This window comes from Anthonomus grandis, chromosome 1 (genome assembly GCF_022605725.1).
Source record: "Anthonomus grandis grandis chromosome 1, icAntGran1.3, whole genome shotgun sequence".
NCBI classification, from domain to species: domain Eukaryota; kingdom Metazoa; phylum Arthropoda; class Insecta; order Coleoptera; family Curculionidae; genus Anthonomus; species Anthonomus grandis.
In genome coordinates, this window is record NC_065546.1 from 37,574,722 (window position 1) to 37,582,632 (window position 7,911).

At 34.0% G+C, this 7,911-nt stretch overlaps 2 long non-coding RNA genes across 3 annotated transcripts in view; one reads left to right on the forward strand and one right to left on the reverse strand.

Moving 5' to 3' along the window:
* Nucleotides 1-3,777, forward strand: part of LOC126735054 (uncharacterized) — a 29,376-nt gene extending 25,599 nt beyond the window's left edge. Inside the window, exons 4-5 of one of the 2 annotated variants that reach the window (XR_007660263.1) lie at nucleotides 460-595; nucleotides 3,763-3,777. This is a non-coding gene — a long non-coding RNA (uncharacterized LOC126735054). The remainder of the gene's footprint in view (nucleotides 1-459; nucleotides 596-3,762) is intronic. The other variant, XR_007660269.1, reaches the window with a different exon arrangement.
* LOC126735067 (uncharacterized) lies at nucleotides 2,798-3,906 on the reverse strand. The gene is made up of 3 exons (XR_007660273.1): nucleotides 3,412-3,906; nucleotides 3,175-3,269; nucleotides 2,798-3,115 (listed from the first exon to the last, which is right to left on the reverse strand). It is a non-coding gene; the product is annotated as an uncharacterized LOC126735067 (long non-coding RNA).
* Between the last annotated feature and the right edge of the window lie 4,005 nt (nucleotides 3,907-7,911).

A 7,911-nucleotide genomic window follows, 5' to 3' on the forward strand; every position in this document is an offset into this window, starting at 1 on the left:
ATATTATTTATTTAACTAATAATAATAATAATAATAAATAAACAAAATTTATTATTTTTCATGACAGATTTACAATAATATATACGGAAAATAGTAATAGAACATGAAAAATAAAAGGCCATGTCAATGGAGCCTTCAAGCGATGCCAGAAACTGTTTAGGCCCAAGTAAATACCTATTAACAAATATAACAAAATATAAGAATGACGGTCTAAAGTGAAGTGAAACTTGTATAAAAACGTTAGATAATATAAGTTAAAAATGCAAGCAGTATGAAGCAAGCACATATACACATATTTAATGCATTAAGGGATAAGGAACGGGAAAGGGAAGGAAAAGGATTAATGTCGGGATAAATACATATATATTACGAATGAAAAAAAAAAAATATATATATATATATTTATTTTTCTTTTTTTACTGGTCAAAGATTAATAATTATTTAATTTATTTTTTCAAGGTAGCACAGGATAAGACAAATGTTGAAATGTTCAATGAGTTAACAGTATTGGCAAGATTATATGAAAAACTTCTTTTAAAAGTTCTTCTCTATGTCGCGGAATAGTTAGAAGATGTAATTGTCCAAAGCGTCGGTGGTGAGTATTTATTCGAAACTGGACTTTACTGTATAAATATGAAGGTGTTTTTTAATTTTAAAATTTTGAAGTTTTAAATTTTTTTATAGCTTTGTCTCTTAATTTTTGAAGATTTCTGATATCTTCCGTAATCCAGGAAGCATATTTATAGTTTCTATTTCGTTTAAATACCTTTAAGAGAGCGTGCCTATCAAAAAGTTGTTTTAGTGTAGCGTAAACAAATTTTACTTTGCCGTCTATATCATTCATAGTGTGCCTAAATATTATGCCAAGGTAATGATTCAAGATCGTTTTGAAAGTTAGTAAAATTTATGTTCTTAAAAAAACGAAAAGTGAAACATGGTCGTTGCTGTTCCACTTGAAATTTAATTTTTAAATATACCGGCAGATGGTCAGACAGGGACACGTTTTGGACACCAGCGTCTTCAATATGCTCAAAATTTGTGAAAATAAGGTCAATAAATAAGAGTTATCGAAGTAGAGGTTATATGAGTAGGTAGGTTCGTTAATTATTTGAGCAAAATTAAAAGTATCCATAAGTGATTCTAAACGTTTAGTGGAATCGGTGGAGTTTAGAAAATTTATATTTAAGTCGCCAGTGCATATTATATTTTCAGATACCGTGTATAGGTTGGCCAAAACATCTTCTACATCGTCGGTCCCAAGGCAAAACCATGAATGTGCAAACTTGGCAATTTTTACCTATCTACATTTACAAGCACCTCTAAACCAGTTCTTGACAATGCCAAACCAACGAATCTGCAAGCATCATGGTTTTGCTGGGGGTAGCTGCACTGCCTTTGACGTATCTTAGTTTGTATTCGACTGTTGCAACGCGCGTATCGCGAATGTGACACTTTCGTGGTTTTGGCCTTGCATTAAAAGTTTCAAGTCAGTGAATGTGGTACATTCGTTGTTTTGACATTGTAAGTGTATGGTATACTTTGTAACATTCGTGTATAGATTTTGAGTAGTAAAAAATCAATTATAAAATGATAAACGTGACATCTAGAACACAAAAAATAATGGATAGCGTTAGGTCTAAACATGAAAGAGATAAGCAATGTATGGGCCAAAATGGAACTAAGGTATAACGTGGGTTTTTTCAAGCCAAAGAAGGACCAGTGCAAGATATGTTTGGCACAGAAAAATATGACTGGAGAAGAAAAAGAAGCGCAAGAACAAACGTTTCAGCAACACTTAAGAAGAAAGGAATTGGCACGCAAGGCTCGCAGTGCTGATAAACTGGAAGCAATAAACAATTCTACTATATTAGCATTCAATTTTGCCCTTGAAGCTGTACTCACAACTCCAAAAGGATCTGCAGGACAAATATTTTACTTGCGCAAGTTAGCTGTTTATAACTTGACAGTTTATAATATTGGAAATCAAGATGGCATTTGCTATTTATGGGATAAAACCCAGGGTAAAAGGGGTTCAAATGAAATCGCTTCTTGTATCTATGAATACGTATTATCTAATCCAGAAGTAACAGAAGTTAGAATGATGTCAGATGGCTGTGGTGGCCAGCAAAAGAATTCAAATTTTGCTGCTATGTGTATGCAGCTCATTTCTGTTTATCCTAGCTTGAAAATCATAGATCATAAATTTTTCGAAAGCGGACACTGAAATTCACTGAAATGGAATGCGATTCCATACATTCCAAAATTGAGCAGAAAGCTAAGCATGTTCCTGTATACATTCCTGAAGGTTGGGCGCAAGTAATACGAGATGCTCGTAAGAAACCACGCCTATTTGAAGTAAGGAGCAGAAGCTTTGATGATGTTTATGATTTTAAAGAATTTGCAGCGCAAAAATTTGAGATGAACAAAATACCATCGCGTAAGGTTTGCTGGATTCGTTATCTTAAATCGGACATGACGAAGGTGTTTTACAAAATGGATTTTGAACAAGAATTTTATGACATAAACTGCATGAAAAAATTTGAGGTCGACCAAAAACAGCGGAGTTAAAAAAATCATATGAATATGAGTTAGCCATTGCGAAGCCAAAATATCACGATTTACAAAAAATGTGTTCTGATTTAACAATCCCAAAAGTTCATCACAGTTTTTACAAGTCGCTAAAAATTAATAATAATATTAGGGAAAGATTACCAGAACCTTGATTGAAAGTGACTAAAAGGAAAATGTTAAAAAAAAATTTAGCTAAATTAAATTGTTAAAAATTAAATTAGGTTCAAAAGTAAACACGTCATTCATACACACGAGAACAGGACTCTTTTTAGCTTTTATAATTTCCATTTTCTCCAGAAGGCCAAGCTTCTTACCATTGGCATTCACTTCGTATTCTATTTGGCCAAATGGGAAGTAACTGCGAATCAGAGAGCTGCGTATTATTTCTTCTTCACAAATATAGTTTGTATACCCGCAGAGAAAAATGTGAAGAACGCATGTTGCTTTGACAATCATCCACGGTTTCCAATTTGTTCGATATACCCGAAATCTGGCTGCCAGTATTCCAAAGGCGCATTCCACAGTTTGTCGAGCTCGAGATAATCTACAATTAATTATATCAATAAACAGGGGGCTTGGGTATAATTAAAATGAGAATTTTACTTGTAATTAAACACTTTATTTCTTTAATTGTTGGTAACCTGAGCTTTTGGAAATGGTCGCATCAAATTCAGTTTTCAAAGGAAAAGCTTCAACCCCTAAAAATACATATGGCGTATTTTCTTCTTGGCCAGGTAAAGGTATGGGAACTTGTAATTCCAAGGTACAATTGTTCAGTTTTATTCTTAAATTACTGTTGCTAAATATATGTCCATCACTAAATCGACCCATTGAACCTACCTCAGTAGTAGTGAATCGATAATATGCATCTACAGTGGCCATTAGGACGATTGAGCAGTACGGCTTGTAATTAAAAAATGAAGATCCGCTTTGACCTGGTTTTTTTATTGTTACATGTTTACCGTCTATAGTACCTATGCAGTTATAAAACTGCAATTGTCACCCAAGTATTCGTTGTGGGATGGGGCATATATTGCGGCTGCAAGCATGTCCATAGTACTTTACAAACTTCATTAACTATTTTTGATACAGTCCTTTCTCCTAGCCTATAAGAAAAGGCAATAGTTCTAAATGTATTTCCTGTAGCCAAATACCTAAAAAATATAAATAAAGTAATATTATTATTTTTAGGTCATGAAGTAAAAGAAATTTGGAGAAAATTGAGAGATTGTCATCGTGATGCATTGCGACGACAAGAAAAGAGAGAGAGCGGTAATGCTGCAAAGGCAACAACGTTATGAACTTTTCAAAAAAGATGGAATATCTTCTTCCGTGTATGGCTACTAAAAATACAATGGCAAACGTTGATATTTCGCAAGATAAAAGAAGCAATACTATTGAAAATAACTTGGTTTCGCCTGCATCGCAACACATTACTGAAGGAGCAAGCGAAAACAGTCAAGATAAAGTAGACCACTACTTGGAGTTAAACATTGGAACAGCTTTTTATTTCTTATTCTTAAGTTTACTTTAGGAACCACAAAAGTTATGTTGTTAATTAAGGAACATTTCTTATATTGTTGACAATATTATATATATATATAGTACATCATTTAAACTTTGTATAATATTTAATCTAACCATACTAAATTCAGTCAGCATACTTTCATAAGAAATCATATAGGGACAGGTATTATGAGTTTTTAAGTATAGATACCTTAAAAACCTCTTTTGCACTTTTTCAATCATATCAATATGCACCAATGACTGTGGTGACCAAATAACAGAGGCATCTTCTAAATGGGGTCTAACCAATGTATTGTATAACATTATGATTGATTTTATTTGTTTAAAGTTTTTAGTGTTTCTAATTACAAATCCAAGAACTTTATATGCTTTATTGACAATAGCTTCATAGTGCTGGTTAAATTTAAAGTTTGACTGCATGTACACACCAAGGTCCCTACATTAACTTTTCCTGCTTAGTGACAAATTACCAATCATGTAATTAAACTTGGTACATTCCACTTTTCGTGTAAAAGTTAAAACATGACATTTACCAACATTCAATGACATTCTATTGACGTTAAACCACTCAGACACTGAGTCTAAATCACTTTGCAACTCATCACAATCTTTAATAGATGATATATGTTTAAATAACTTAAAATCATCTGCAAACATGACACACTCAGAACATTCTACAGAATCTGGCAGGTCATTAATAAAAATCACAAACAGTAGTGGACCAAGGTTACTGCCCTGTGGCACTCCAGACACTGCCATGTACTGCACAGATAATTCTCTACCCATCTTAACCCGTTGAATTCTTTTCTTTAGATAGGAAGATATAAATTTACATGCGGACAGAGAAAAACCGAATTTACCCAGTTTAGTGATCAGCAGACCGTGATCAACCTTATCAAAAGCTTTTTCACAGTCCGTCATGATCACATCTAACTGCTCCTTATTGTCAATAGCCTTAGCTGTTGCCTCTGTCAGAAGGTCAAGATTGGTGATAGTCGAGACTTCCGGCAAGAAACCGTGCTGCTGTAGAGCAAATTTATTTATAAAGGTGTTCAAGATATCTTGGTATAGAATGTTTTCAAAAATTTTTGCAAGAGAATTGAGAACACTAATTGGTCGATATTGTTAACCAAACATGCATCTCCCGATTTAAATATTGGAGTTACTGTTGCATACTTCAGCATTTCAGGAAATGTATTCGTCATTAGACACAGATTAAAAATTGTTTTTAGTGGAGCACACAAAATATCACAACATCCCTTATAAATATAGGAAGGTATGTGATCGTTACCAGTGGCCTTTTTTGGCTTTAATTTTTTGATACTTGCTTTAATGTCGTCGTCAGATATAAAGGAAAACATAAAACTGCCAAACATTCTTCAAATTTACGCTCCTCAGACTGCCGGAAAACTGACTTAAAATATGCAGCAAATGTGTTAGCAATGTCTAGAGCACCAACAGAATGACCCTGAAATGAAACCTCTGTCGGAATATTAGGTTTTAAACGTTTAGATCTTATAAGGTCCCAGAAGGTATTCGGGTCAATAAAAACATTGTTTTCAACTATCTCATGATACAATTGCATTTCTTGTGTAGTTTGATATTTGATTGTGGCCCTCAGGATCCCCTCTCCCTATGTTACAGGATACCTTGGAAAATCACGCCATACGAAGAAAAGAAAAAGACGAAATCATCATTATTTGAAAAAAATGCGGGTAGTGAAAAAAATGATGGTTTATACCAGTTTTTTATGGCAATGTACAATGATACCAAGAAAATGTCAAAAATATGTCAACTACGAATTAAAAGAAAAATTTTTGAAGCTGTCCAGCTTGAAGAAGAAACAAATTTAATGTTGGATTCTCCTCAAGCAAGTGCATCTATGCAACCACAACAACATATTACAGAATTACCGTTACCTAGCCCTTCATCCATGGTACTTCCATATACGAACAATCATTAACAATTGCAGTCACCACTACATCTGAACTACGAAATACTTCGTCCGGCTTCAAAGGAATCCTATAACATACCTGCAACTTCCGTAGTAGTATCTCTTCCAAACTACTTCGAAAATTTTACATATGATCAAAATGGATAATTTTGGCCTAAAAGTATTCATACCTTAAACATACTGCAAGTTGAGTTTCAGTTTCTATAGGCTGTTGTGCGTTACAACCTATGCCTTGTATTTTAATTTTAATCATGTTATGTAGTACTTGAAACTGTTTTTTAGTTACTCGGAAATACATTCTCATTTGATTATCATTTAGTTCATTTAATAAATTGAATTCCCCGTGAGTGCTTCTTCCTCTTAAATAATGGGTCTTCCATGTTGATTTTTTATGCCGTTTTGACAAACTGCATAACAAGACAATATTTTCTATTTTCGAATCTGATTCTAAATCCAAAAGTAAGCTTAACTGAGCGGCTGGATCCAATTTTTCTTATAAAATTGACGGAAACACAGGAAACGCAAAAATAATCTACCTTCAATATGCGGACACCGCTCAGGTAGAGCACAGGAATAGTTTTTCTCTGTAGTGCTTCTGCTGTGCTGTACTAGGCTACGCTGCCCTCCATGTGCGGCAAGCCGTAACCGAAAGCGTTTCAGAATAACCCGGTACAAAAAACCCTACATTTCAAAATAACCGGTGAAATAAGTTAGTTGCGACCCATGATACTATTACTGGCAGATACTATCTCGAGTATTAGTATTAAGGTTGGGACCGACGACGTATCGGATTAAGCGGGATTTTAAGGTGGAATGTCGGTCAAATAGATTCTTTCTAGGATTCCTAACCTAGTTTTGTATTTTTTGCGCCTTAGTTTTTATGTAAATTTGTTGTTGCTCAATATTCATATTGATTTTTTGTGGATATTTTGATAGTCGAGTGAGAATAGTAGAGGGATACCCGAAAACATTTTTAATCGTTTTTTTTTTTTTTTTCGTTAATTTTATTGTACAGATTTAAGGCATTTACGACTGAGGTACCTGTGATAAATTCAAAGGCCAATTTTCTGTACTATTTAATTGACTTTCTAAGAGAATTTGAATAAGCTGACATTTGGTCTGACATATCAACAAATGATTTGGCCTTATTATAGTCGATTATTGCAGAAGGTTTGAGCCTAGGACCCTCTCTATGGTGTACTTTCTTTAGTTCACCTGTATGTTTTGTGGATAAGAAGAGCACGTCCCTCTTGTCATGCCACTTCATAACAACAACTTTATTTTTATTTTGTTTTGCAACAATTTCCCCTTTTTTTTATTTTGCATCAACTACAGACTTTGGTAGGTTTCTTCTGTTTTTACGAATCGTTCCAACTAGATGAGTTGATCTATTTTGCAAGTTTTCCGCAAGAGGAATAGAGGTGTACTAATTGTCTGCAAAAAGGGTCCGGCCACTATCAAGCAATGGTTGCAACATTTCCATAACAATAGATTCCGCAACCGATTGTCCATTTATTTTCTCTTTACCACAATATACTTTCATAAGTGGGCTGTGAGTAAATCCTCCATCTAGACATACTTTATAAACTTAATTGCCGAACTTATGTCGTTTTCCTTTTATATCATCCCTTTATCATGGTTTTATCGATGCAAAGAGACTCTTCTGGAATAATGCAGAAAGAAGCATTCTTGTTCAGCATATCAACAAGGCATTGAATTTTATGAAGCCGGTCATTGGGAGGACAATCTTCATTATTTGCCAAATGAAGCATACGTAAAAGCAGCTCAAATCTATTCTGGAAAATGGTCTCCACTCCGGTCTTTCATCATTGCCTGAAGAATCTATGTCTATATTTAAC